Source organism: Rhinatrema bivittatum, chromosome 12 (genome assembly GCF_901001135.1).
Source record: "Rhinatrema bivittatum chromosome 12, aRhiBiv1.1, whole genome shotgun sequence".
Lineage (NCBI taxonomy): Eukaryota > Metazoa > Chordata > Amphibia > Gymnophiona > Rhinatrematidae > Rhinatrema > Rhinatrema bivittatum.
This window is the reverse complement of record NC_042626.1, coordinates 53,157,398-53,171,099: the sequence shown is the minus strand read 5'-3', so window position 1 is coordinate 53,171,099 and position 13,702 is coordinate 53,157,398. Positions and strand designations below refer to the sequence as shown.

The 13,702-nt window shown below is 46.1% G+C and overlaps 1 protein-coding gene across 4 annotated transcripts in view; it reads left to right on the top strand.

Annotated features, from left to right (window-relative positions):
- Positions 1-13,702, top strand: part of BRCA1 (BRCA1 DNA repair associated) — a 218,592-nt gene that overhangs the window by 176,608 nt on the left and 28,282 nt on the right. The gene's annotated exons all lie outside the window — the stretch shown is intronic.

Sequence of the window (13,702 nt, the reverse complement as noted above, 5' to 3'; positions counted from 1 at the left end):
GTATACAGGTACCACGAATCTTCCACCCCCCCCCCCCCCCCCCAAAGAGCTTACAGTCTCCAAATGGGTGCCTAAGGAAATGAGAGAAGCATAGACTTATCCAAGGTCACTGTGCGTGTCAGGGCCAGGATTTGCATTCAGGTTCCCAGCCCATCACTCTTACCACTGTTTGTTTATTTATTTATTTAGACATTTCTATTCCTCAGTAATCCAACAAATTGTCCTGTTGACAAGGTCACTTCCCCACCATGTGTCCCATCCAGTGCCATCTTCAAGCACTGACTTAGTAAGAAGAGGCAAGCCCTAGCCCCAGCGAGCCAGCAGATGAGGGTTGTGAAAATCTATCTTTGTAGTCAGCAGAGTGGGTGTAGGCTGTGTCATCCTAAATAATGGAGAGCTGCTGTAAGTGATTTTATTTCTGTATTGTTCAACTGTTTGAAAATTGTAATGTACACCCAAATGTGGTGTGTGTTTTGGTGGTACCCGTTGGGGAGTGGTCTTCATGATTCAGCCAGCTAAAAATGAAAAATAAATAAAGCAGGGGAAAGTATCACACACTGATGGCTCCGTGCCTCGTTGTCTGTCTCTCTCTCTCTCTCTGTATCCATAATGTATAGGAAAGTGCGTGTCTGCTTTTGTCCGACCATGGATGAGTTCAGCTGTATAAAATGTTTACAGCATGCATTCACTCCTAGCCAGTGAACACATGTGGTGCTCTGAAAGAGAGAGGACAGAATCTCAGGGTGTGACGTGTTCAGCGGCCTACGCTGCCCTTTACATTGATGGCACTTTATAAATACCCATGGGTCGGGAAAACTGAATCTAAAGTACAATGAACAGAAAGGATGACAGGGAAGGCGGGTCCTTGGCAAAGTTTCAAACATAAGCAGGGTGTGCAGTTTGAGGTGGAAAAAGGAGCAGCTTTTGGAGGCGGGGGAGGAGGGGACACAGAGGCAAATGCGATGTGAGAGGGAGCATAAGAAGGTCTTAAGGAGGGGAAGAAAAAGTAGAGTGGTCCAGTAGTACCAGTACAAAAAATGGGACTCCCTTTTGCCCACTTCCAGTTTGAGGTGGTTGTGAGGACATCCACTTAGAAATAATGCTCAGAGTGAGGTGTTTGGGGTTTGTTTTTAAGAATTCATTGAGAAAACAGCAGGAGAAGAGGATAGGAAAAAGGAGATGAGTATTGTAAATATGGCATCAGAAGCAGAGGGACCCCCAGAAACCTAGTGTAGAGAGAGAGAGAGAAAAGGGTTATAAGTTGGAACCAGAAAGAAGAGAGAGCACCTGGTTGATGAGTAGACACTTGAACTGGTCAGGTGGAAAGATTAATGGGGGATAAAAAGAGAGCATGATATAAGGAAGCCAAGAAGCTAAAACAGATTACTGTAATTGTTTTTAATAAAACATAATTTTGGAAAGCAGTGAGCGGCTTGACTGCATAGAGTCGCAGTCATACAGGTGTGGAATAAATATAGCTCCATCTGAACGGTGCTTAATTCTGCCATGGATCAACACGGCTTGTCAACAGTTTTAGCGGCATGCAGATGAGAGTGTTTTTAGGGACCAGTTTTAACAGCAGCATTTTAATAGTAGTAAAGCCCCGTAGGGTGCATATGGTTGCTGTAGAGCAACCAGTACCAACCCACTCGCTCCTTATTGCAGGGGTCTTTCTTTTCATTCTGTGCACAGTTTTGGTTGACAGCTGACAAATTATGCTCCCAAGGGTTAAACATTACTGATTCAGGGGCTGCTCTTGGGTACATTTTCCTAATGGCCATGCATCACAGATGTCTATAACGTTGTACGTAAGCATTATTTCTGGCTTGCTTCTCTGCATTAATCCTTATGACACATTCTTTTTTTAGGCAGAGATTTATGCCTTGCAGAATGACACGTTTACATGGCACAGTTTAAGGGTTTTAATTCTCGTCAGACTTGGAATAGATGTGATCGGTACTCGATCATCATCTTCCTTGTCTCGGGACACGCAGGTAGTCTAATGTAATTTCTTAATGACGGCGTAGCACCTTTCATGGTTTTAGTTTTATAGGCCAATGCAATACCGTGCGCTGCGGTCGGCACATGGCTCAACACGTGATTGGACACACGTTTTGGATGCACATCCATAACCCCCAATGCAAAACGGGGATTAGCATGTACAATTGAGAGCATAGCTAATAGTGCTCATCACGTGTAAAGTACATGTAGATGAGGCTATTAGCTAATCCCCGCGATGCATAAAATTTCCTGTGCGGCCAATGCAGCAAATTTTACACCAGCCCCTGCTGGTCTACCACACTCATGGGCTCATTGTAAAAAAAATAAATAAAAATTCCTGCTTTCTGTGATCCCTCCTACTAGTATTGAGGCAATACTAAGTAGGAGGGACCACAGAAAGCAGAAGCCATGAAAAAAAAAATTGGGGGGGGGGGGGGGGAGATTTCTGGGCGCCCATTACACCCTCAATATACCTAGTCCAGGCCATGTATATCATGGGTGTATATTGGGCCAGGTAGTGGGAGAAAATGGACGTGCATATTGCGCATCAGTTTCCTAATCTGCGACTGACAGCCACCTTTCCTGGGCGCCTGATACCAAGGAGACGCTAGGGATGCACAATTTCCTGTACCGCCTTCTTTTTATCACAGCAGCTAATTTAAATATTAGATTGGGTGCGCGGGAGAGGTGGCTTGATGCACATTAGGAGAGTGGGCGCTCATCCATTTTACGCATGCCAATATTGCATCGGCCTGTTAGAGCGTACTGTATAACTTACAACTTAAACATAGGATGATTTCCAGAAAGTTGTGTGCAAGGAGCATCATGGCAATGGATGCAAATTGGTCATCAGTACGGCAAGAAATGCGATATAGCTAAGATAAAGCAAATGGGTCGGGGGGTGCGCATAGTTACAAAATGCAGAATGGTGAGATACCTGGACCATCAAGGGTCTCTCGCCCATGCTGAGCACAAGGAAAAATTCCCAGAGTCGTGGGTAGACTAGCAAGGGAGTTTCCAGCCTAGTACTGGAAGACAGGCAATGCTAGGGTGTTTGTGGGAATGCCACAGTGGTAGGTCCAGAGTAAGAGACAAGTTTTGTGGAGGTTCCTGTAATGCCTCGCCAAAAATGTGACTTTTGTGGTGGCACAATAGGTATGTATGTGTTTGTGCATTGAAGAAGGGAGGAAGTCTGAGACAGTAGACTCTCCTGGGGTAGGGGGGCGAAGGTAAACTGAGAGGAGAGAGAGGCCTGTGCATAACGCAAGTAGAGACAGCATTATGAGAGCCAAATAATAAAACATAAGGATGAGTTTCTGAACCATCAGGATCTGAAGAAATCAAGATTGTTTTTCTCATAGGCCTGTGATACTATAATGTCCTGAACAGTCAAACTGTACAGCCCAACCGCAGTCCTTAAGGACGCCATCAGCTGCTGATGGTATCCCAGGTTCTCTGCACTGGTTAAATCCTTTATCTGCTGCACACCAGTCAGCTTAAGGAAAAAAAACTGTGCAAGTCTATTACTTCTTGATTACAGCTGAGCTAACTATATTCATAGAAAATTAAGTGGCTTACCTCTCCTAGTCTAAAAAAGTCACTGGCTGAGCCTGCATTAGAAATTGAGAGCTCCAATTCCCAGATCCTAAGAATGATCTGCCAGGTTACACACATTTTTTTATATTGGAGACAAAGTTACCCGCACCCTTTTAGTTCCTGCCACACACCAATTCTTCCTTGCAGGCTTGTTTATAGGATCCGATGTTGCTTTTTCTCGGACAGCATGTGATGGTAAATGGAACCTACTTTGAAGAGAGAACGGTGTTAAGTGAAGTGCTGCAGGAATTGGTGTTGGGACCGGTTCTGTGAGTGACATTGTGGAAGGGATAGAAGGTAAAGTTTGTCTATTTGCGGATGATATTAAGATCTGCAACAGAGTGGGCATGCCGGAAGGAGTGGAGAGAATGAAGGTAAACAGTGGAATGCCTCAAGGATCTGTGCTTGGACTGGTGCTTTTCAATGTATATATAAATGATCTGGAAAGGAATAAGACGAGTGAGGTTATCAAATTTGCAGACGATACAAAATTATTCAGCGTAGTTAAATCACAAGCAGATGGTGATATATTACAGGAGGACCTTGCAAGACTGGAAGATTGGGCATCCAAATGGCAGATGAAATTTAATGTGGACAAGTGCAAGGTGTTGCATATAGGGAAAAATAACCCTTGCTGTAGTTACACGATGTTAGGTTCCATATTAGGAGCTACCACCAAGGAAAAAGATCTAGGCATCATAGTGGATAATACTTTAAAATCGTCGGCTCAGTGTACTGCAGCAGTCAAAAAAGCAAACAGAATGTTAGGAATTATTAGGAAGGGAATGGTTAATAAAATGGAAAATGTCATAATGCCTCTGTATCACTCCATGGTGAGACCGCACCTTGAATACTGTGTACAATTCTGGTCGCCGCATCTCAAAAAAGATATAGTTGCAATGGAGAAGGTACAGAGAAGGGCAACCAAAATGATAAAGGGGATGGAACAGCTCCCCTATGAAGAAAGGCTGAAGAGGTTAGGGCTGTTCAGCTTGGAGAAGAGACGGCTGAGGGGGGGTGTGGGATATGATAGAGGTCTTTAAGATCATGAGAGGTCTTGAACAGTAGATGTTACTTGGTTATTTACACTTTTGAATAATAGAAGGACTACGGGGCATTCCATGAAGTTAGCAAGTAGCACATTTAAGACTAATCGGAGAAAATTCTTTTTCACTCAATGCATAGTAAAGCTCTGGAATTTGTTGCCAGAGGATATGGTTAATGCAGTTAGTGTAGCTGGGTTCAAAAAAGGTTTGGATAAGTTCTTGGAGGAGAAGTCCATTAACTGCTATTAATCAAGTTGACTTAGGGAATAGCCACTAGGGATGTGAATCGTTTTTTGACGATTTAAAATATCGTCCGATATATTTTAAATCGTCAAAAATCGTTAGGGCCACGATACAATAACAATTCCCCCGATTTATCGTCAAAAAATCGTAAATTGGGGGAAGGGGGAGGGCGGGAAAACCGGCACACTAAAACACCCTAAAACCCACCCCCGACCCTTTAAATTAAATCCCCCACCCTCCCGAACCCCCCCCCAAAATGCCTTAAATTACCTGGGGGTCCAGCGGGGGTCCGGAACGGCCTCCTGAAATCGAATCGTGTTGTCTTCAGCCGGCGCCATTTTGCGCCGCCATTTTGCATACGTATGGCCGGCGCCATTTTCCGTACGGAAAAACGATTCGTGGCAGGAGATCGCTCCCGGACCCCCGCTGGACCCCCAGGGACTTTTGGCCAGCTTGGGGGGGCCTCCTGACCCCCACAAGACTTGCCAAAAGTCCAGCGGGGGTCCGGAACGACCTCCTGCAGTCGAATCGTGTTGGTCTATGGCCGGCGCCATTTTGCGCCGCCATTTTGCAAAATGGCGCCGGCTGAAGACAACACGATTCGATTTCAGGAGGCCGTTCCGGACCCCCGCTGGACCCCCAGGTAATTTAAGGCATTTTGGGGGGGTTCGGGAGGGTGGGGGATTTAATTTAAAGGGTCGGGGATGGGTTTTAGGGTGTTTTAGTGTGCCGGCTCACGATTTTAACGATTTTCACGATACTTTAAACACCCAAACGGCAACAATACGATTCCCTCCCCCTCCCAGCCGAAATCGATCGTTAAGACGATCGAGGACACTATTCACATCTCTAATAGCCACTGCTATTAATTGCATCAGTAGCATGGGATCTTCTTAGTGTTTGGGTACTTGCCAAATTCTTGTGGCCTGGTTTGGCCTCTGTTGGAAACAGGATGCTGGGCTTGATGGGACCCTTGGTCTGACCCAGCATGGCAATGTCTTATGTTCTTATGAACACTCATTTTTCAAATATGGCAACAAAACGGGGAAGTTTCTGGCAAACTTGGTTAGAGTCCGACAACGTAAAACGCATGTAGAAAAACTGAAGTCATCCCAAAACACCTGGACAATTCCTGGGCTGGATATTTGTGACGTAATGCGCTCCTTTTATGAAAAACTCTACACAGATGACAGATTAGGGGGGCAAGAGGAGGAAGTACTTTTTTTTTTTTTTTTCCAAAAGGTCTCAATTCCACAAATCTTGGCCCAATTGTCTTAATTCCCCAATTTCCCACATAGAGGTCCTAAACGCTGTACAATCCAGCAAATTAGGTAAAGCCCCTGGATCTGAGGGGTTTTTCCTATGATTTCTACAAGATTCTGGGGGCACAGGTGATTGGATCCCTGAGCTCATTTTTTAGAGCCGCGCTAGAAGAAAACTCATTCCCGCATTATTTCAACAAAGCCTACATCATCGTATTACCCAAACCGGGTAAAGATCTGTCACAACCCTCCTCGCACAGGCCAATTTCACTTTTAAACTGCGACCTCAAATTATTAGCCACGGTTTTAGCCACTAGGCTTAGCGTAGTACTCCCTTCCCTTATATTAGACAACCAAGTGGGCTTTGTTAAAGGTCGCTCCGCCACCACACACATTACTAAACTTATCACAGCGATGGCCTACTGCAAGTCACAGAAAATCTCATCACTTATAGTAAGTTTCAACTCTGAAAAAGCTTTCGACCTGGTTTCTTGGCATTACTTATTTTCAGTTTTGAACCACTTTGGCCTAAGGGGTGACCTGATTTCATATATCTCTTTTATTATACAAGAATCCATCTCATATCCTAGCTAACGGAAGTAAATCTACCCCTTTCACTCCACAAAGGGGAGTAAGACAAGGTTGCCCTTTGCCCCTTCTACTTTACATACTTTCCATTGACTCTTTGCTTCGGGCCATAGCAGATAAGAACACTTCTGGTCTTCAGGTCAGAGGTACGTCATTCAAAATCACAGCATTTGCTGATGTACTGATTTTCTTAATTGACCCACAAATATCACTCCCAGAGGTACTGGAATACCCAGGGCCGGCGGAACCAGTAAGCGAGCTAGGCCTGTGCCTAGGGCGCCGAGACTTAGGAGGTGCCGCGGCAGGCAGCAGAATTTTGAAAGGGCAAAAAGTGCCCTTTCAAAATTCTGCCAGCCTTCGACTCGCCTAGATGGAGACCAAGCGCCGAGATTTAGGGGGCACCACGGCAGGCAGCCAGCTCCCAACTCGCCCTGCCTTCCCCCGAGTGTCACCCTCCTGACCCCCCCCCCCCCCCCAGTAGTCCAGTGGAGGTCCCAGGAGCGATCTGCTGCTCCCGGGGCCTTGGCTGCCACTAAGCAAAATGGCGCCGGTGATCTTCAGCCCCTATCATGTGACAGGGGTCAACTAATGGCACCGGTAGCCCCTGTCACATAGTAGGGGCTGAAGGTCACCGGTGCCATTTTGCTTAGTGGCAGCCGAGGCCCCGGGAGTGGCAGATTGCTCCCGGGACCTCCGCTGGACCACTAGGGGGGTGTTGGGAGGGTGACACTGGCGGGGTGGCAGGGTGAGTCGGGAGCTGGCTACCTGCCGCGGGGCCCCCTAAGTCTCAGCACTGATCTTCTTTCTGTGAGTGTGTGTGTATATGTGAGAGAGGAATCTGCCAGTTTATAAAAATGAAATATGATAATACATATACCTGAACTCTTGAAAAGTTGGATGAAAGATAAAATTACTAAATTTTAAGCATCCCTCTTCTGGAAAATAAAATTTAACATAAAGTGGGTAGAGACAAATACTAAAGCAAAAAAAATTAAAGTTTTTAAAATGTTCATCTCAGCAAAATCACAAATTTAAGATACTGATGGCAGGTGGGTTTTTGTGTTTTGTTTTTTTTTTAAGCATAATTTAAGCATGAAGGCTAGAATAGTTCCAATCTGAAACAGTTTTGCTATTTTTTTTAAGCCTTTAGAAAATGTATATTTTTAAATGACTAAGACTGGAATCTTCCTATTTAAAAGGGAAGCCGACTAAGGATGTCTTTCAATTCCATATCTCCCACATGAATAATCATACGACTGATAGTTTGAAGAAAGACACTTGCTTTATTGCCTGGAAGCATAAAACAAGCGAAGCTGTACTGTGTGGGTGGCTGTCCCTTGGGAAGACAGAACCTGAAGGAAGGGTGTCATTTCGCCTTCTGATAGGAATGTGGTTTTCTTATTATTGGTTGGGATCATCACTTTCACTTTTAGTAAAAGTGAAAAATGCTGGAAGTTTGAAAGCAAGGTGCTTCTGTGAGAATGTAATGTGTATGTGAGACAGGGAGAGTGCTTCTGTGTGTCAATGTGTGTGTGTGCAAGAGAGATGGAGCATGTTTTTGGCTGGCTTGGCTGTGAGAGCGGGCATGTGTGTGATTGAGCCTGTTTGTAAGTGAGATAGAACATGTGTGTGATTGAGAGCTTGTGTGTAAGTGAAATAGAGAGAGCATGTGTGTGATTGAAATCTTGTGTGTAAGAGGGAGCGAGAGCATTGTGTGATTGAGAGAGTTTGGCCAGAGAGGTGACGTGTGAGAACGGCTGATCAGGGAGATGAATGGTGTGTGTGTGAGAGAGAGAGAGAGAGACTGGTTGGGGAGAGATTGGTGTGTGAGAGACAGAAACTGGTCCTGAGGGTGTGACTGGTATGTGTGTGAGAGAGAGACGAGACTGGTTGTGGTCCCTAAGTAAGAGGTCTGTGAGGACAGCTTCAGCAGCTACTGCTGCTTCTGGTATGGCCTGCAAGGGAAAGGAGTAGGAGAACTGCTGAAGAGGGTAAGTAAAGGTGGCTTTTTAAGTTCATTTTTCTTGATTGACTACCATTTTAATTATTGGGTAGTATGTGATGTGTCTGCTGTTTGAAATATTTTATTGGTGTTTGGTAAAGCTTTCAAAATTTGCATGCATCTTTAATTATTGGATATTCTATTCGTCAGCTGTTTTGAAATTATTTTATTTGTATGATTTTATAATTATGATTAATGATTTATATATCTTGATTTTATTGATTTGTTTCACGAGGAATGGTGACATTTTTGTTTTTCCATTGTTGCACTGTATAGAGTCTGGCGTGATACATTTCACAGTTTAGATTTTGTCTGTACATTTCTATTTATACTTTATGTGGTTTTATTCTGTATTTGGTGAGGGTTTGTGTTCTGCATGCAAAGACTGAGATGAAGCATTCTTTTAGCATATGGTTTCTCTGTAGGGGTCTGTAGTAGCTTAGCCTGTTCTGTTTTCCTGATAGGAGGTGTATTGATATTTTAGATTCTGGTGTAATATTTTTGGTATTCTTTTTCATAGGTAGGGTTGTTATTCTTTGTGTGTTGGCAGATAGTACTGTGATACGGGAGGACCATGCCGAAATATATCATAATAGGTATGATGCCATATGAATTCCAAGATGCAAAGTTTTCTTGTTGGCATCACAACAGTGCATGAAATTATCACAACAACCTGTATATTAATTTTACCTCAGAATGTCATTTTTCATGTAAAATATGTTATAAATGCATAATTTAAAATTGTGTATGGGGAGGGGGTGCCAGACTGTAAGGTTTGCCTAGGGTGCCTAATACCCTTGCACCGGCCCTGGGAATACCAAATAGAAGTTTGGGAAATTTTCGGGTCTAAAGATTAACAGATAAATCTAAAGCAATGGGGGTACACGGAAACCTCCAATTACATTGGGGATCAACCTTTCCGTTAGAATGGACTAGTACAAGTCTTAAATATCTAGGGGTGGTGATTCCTAAGGTAATAGAACAACTTTATCACATCAACATACACCCTTTGTTACAAATGTCGAAAACACGATTAAATCAATGGGCTTCTCTTCCTCTCTCCCTTACCGGCAGGGTACACTTATTCAAAATGGTTGAGCTACCGAAGTGGCTATACTTATTACAAATGCTCCCACTATGACTAAAAAATTCGGATTTACGTGAAATTAATCAAATACTTAGACAATTCATATGGTGGGGGAAAAAAGCAAGACTTGCACTAAGGTACCTGGGTATGCCAATTGCATATGGTGGACTCGCTTGCCCCGATTTACGGAAATATAGTTCAATTTATATGATGCGCCACCTGAAAGACTGGCTTTCGGGAACTTCTCAGTTTTCACCGCCAACCCATTTACAAAGTTGGTTTAATGCCTATTCTCTTTCAGCACTTATACAATTAAACCCCCGACAATCCTCCTTCCTACCCCAACATTTTACAATTCTCTCCTCCAGTAGAAAAGCTTGGCTACACCTTTTGTAAAATGTTTAAATTAGACGCACCCCTTACTACTCTACTCACTATTTGTGGAAATCCGCAATTCCTGCCAGGGATGGAAAATAGGATATTTAAAATTTGGGCAGATAAAGGATTAACTCATATCTGTCAACTGTTTCCCCATCATTCCAACATTCTATATAGTTTTCAAGAACTGCAAGAATTATACATATTGTCTAGATCTGATTTTTTTCGCATACCTACAAGTGAGGCACTATATATTTAGTAAAGGTTAACAAAACTTTCTACATGCCATAAAATTGAAATTAGAAGAGCTTTCCCTGTACGTACCCGGATCAATTCAGACCGTGGGTTGAGCTACCTGTCCAGCAGATGGAGACAGACCAAAACTGAAAGGGTATCCTATATCAGGACAGAGCCTACCCTGCAGCCCTTCAGTATTTGTCTGTCTCCAGCAGATGCCAGACAGCTCACCCTGCAGTTCTCTGTTAACTTGCCCTTTCCCTGTGGGGTTTCTTTTTCTCTTTCGTGGAGCAAGCTCAAGCAAGTACTCCTTTTCTAAATTATAAGTTAAAAAAAAAAAAAGTTGTATTCAGATTTTCTCTTTTCTTCTGTGTTAGGGAGACAGATCTGTCTCCCTCGCTCTTGGGGGGCCTAGGGGGGCTTGCCCCTTGACTTGGTCAGCCTAGGCTTCCTTCCTGGTGACCTTACTAGTGAGGGGCGATACTGGTGGTGCCAGTCACTCCCCCTTAGTCTCCTGCCTTAACCAAGAAGTTTAATCCCTCAGCTATTCTGTCAGGGAGGTGTCTTTCCCCTGATTAAATACAAAAAAAAAAAAAAAATATGTATATATATATATATATATATATATTTATAAAGGAGATTTTACCTAATACCTCAGGCAGGCAGGAGCTTTAATTGAATGTTGTGGCTCAGTAGCGGGAGAGTGCAGGGTTTGATCACCTGCACCTCTCCCCGGGGGTTTTCCTTCATCAGCTGTTTGCTGCTGCCTCGCGGCAGCTTCTCTGCCTTTATGCCACGTTCCAATGTGTGCCTGGCTTGTGGAGAGCCGGCTCTCCCGTGATAATTTGTGTTCCGGCTGCTTGCCGGGTGGGGAGGGCCCCGCCTCGGCAGCGCCGAAGAATTTAGCTCGGGGGCGCGCTCCCTGACGCATGGCCAGGCTGTTCCCGACCTGGCAAACCACGGGAACGGCAGCCATTTTGGGTGTCAGCATCGATGCCGATTTAGAGCTCCATGATGATGACCCTGATTCTCAGGTATTACCCCCCGATTTGAGCCCGGTGCGCGCCCAGGGAGATGGTCCGGACCCCCCCGCGCCCCCTCAGGAAAATTTTCTCGGCCCCCGATTTTCTTCGGAGTTTGTGCTTCTATTGCACAAATCTTATTTAGCCAGCTTGCAGGAGGATGAGGACCCTCCCACGGGTCCCCCTCCTCCGAAGATCCCTCGGGTATCCGCTCTGCTACCCCCGGTGGTACCGGAGGCGCCAGGTCCTGTCCGAGTATGGGTTGTCCCGGGGGCACACCCCCCCCCCCCCCCCCCCCGGATCCGGACAAGGATTTTTCTACACCTGCTCCTCCCCTGGAGGGGGATGATCCCCGGGTACTCCATCTCTTTCAGCGGGAAAAGCTGGAACCGCTCATTCCCTTTATCCTGCAGGAATATTGGGTATTGATGCCCCCCCCCCCCCAGAGGACACGGTGACAGCAGCGATGCCGGCAAATGCGGACCCAGTCCTGGCGGGGCTTAGGGCTCTTCCGCGCGCGTTTCCTTTCCATCCCATGCATAAATTACTTCTTTTACGGGAATGGGAAGCTCCAGAGACGGATTTCCGAGTCGGTAGGGCTATGGACAAGCTCTATCCGCTCCCTGAAGATTGCTTGGACATGCTGAAGATTCCCAAAGTGGATTCTTCCATATCCACGGTCACCAAGCATACCATGATCCTGGTGGTGGGCGCCACAGCTCTGAAGGATGTTCAAGACCGCAAGCTTGAATTTTTCCTTAAGCGGATCTTTGAAGTCTTAGCCTTGGTAGTCAGGGTGACGATCTGCAGCAGTTTCATGCAGTGGGCAAGTCTTAGGTGGGTCCAACAATTACTCAGCACCCAGGACCTCCCGTCTGCAGAAGCTGAGCAGGCGGAGCATTTAGAAGGCGCCATTGCATATGGCGCGGATGCCCTCTATGACTTGCTTCGCGTCCAGGCCAAGGCAATGGTCTCCGCGGTGTCGGCCAGACGTCTCCTCTGGCTGTGTAACTGGTCCGCGGACTCTTCTTCCAAGGCCCAGCTGGGAACACTCCCCTTCGAGGGTAAGTTGCTTTTCGGAGAGGACCTAGAACAGCTTATTAAATCCTTGGGTGAGAACAAGGTCCATAAGCTGCCAGAGGACCGTCCTAAACAGTCTAAGTCGTTTTTCCCGACACGTACCCGCTTCTGGGGACAACGCCGGTTCAACAGCAGGGCGCGAGGTTCTTTCCCAAGAGGGACCACTTCCCAGTCGCAGTCCTGGTCTCATTCCTTTCAGGGCCGCCGTGCCTTCAGAGAGGGTAATCAGCAACATCAGGCCACCAAGTTGGCTACCCAATGAGATCCAGCCGGTCCATTCCTCCGTGCGAAACTTAGGTGGATGTCTCTCTCTGTTTCGCGAGGAATGGGCCAAAATTACGTCTGATCAGTGTGTCCTCGATGTGATAGAACACAACTACTTGTTAGAATTTGCCAGGGACCTGCCAGATCTGTATCTCGTTTCTCCTTGCGGCCGACTAAAGCGACCTGCTGTCTGTCAGACCCTCACCAACTCCAGCTCCTTGGAACGATAGTACCGGTGCCAGTGGAGGAGCAAGGCACCGGCCAGTATTCTATCTACTTCGTTGTACTCAAAAAGGACGATTCCTTTCGTCCAATCTTGGACCTCAAGAGAGTCAACCGGGCCCTCAAGGTGCCCCATTTTCGAATGGAGACCCTGAGGGCGGTGATAGCGGCGGTTCGTCCAGGCAAATATCTGGCCTCTGTCGACCAGACAGAGGCTTATCTCCACATCCCGATTCGACGCGAGCATCAGTGGTATCGTTGTTTCAACATCCTGGACCAGCACTTTCAGTTCCGAGCTCTGCCCTTCGGCCTCGCCACTGCTCCCCACACGTTTACCAAGGTCATGGTGGTCATGGTGGCCGCACTTCGCTGAGAAGGAATCCTAATACACCCTTATCTGGACGATTGGCTCGTGTGGGCCAAGTCACCGACTCTCTGCAGGCTAGCCGTCGACAGGGTCCTTGCTCTCCTCACCTCACTCGGCTGGATAATCAACTTCCCTAAGAGCAATCTCCAGCCCTCCCAGGTCTTGGAATTCCTGGGAGCTTGCTTCAACACCTGAGTTGGAAAAGTGTTTCTCCCAGATGCTCGGGTGCTCAAGCTCATCGATCAAGTGAACAATCTTCTTTCTCTCCTGGTTCCCAAGGCGTGGGATTATCTGCAAGTTCTGGGGA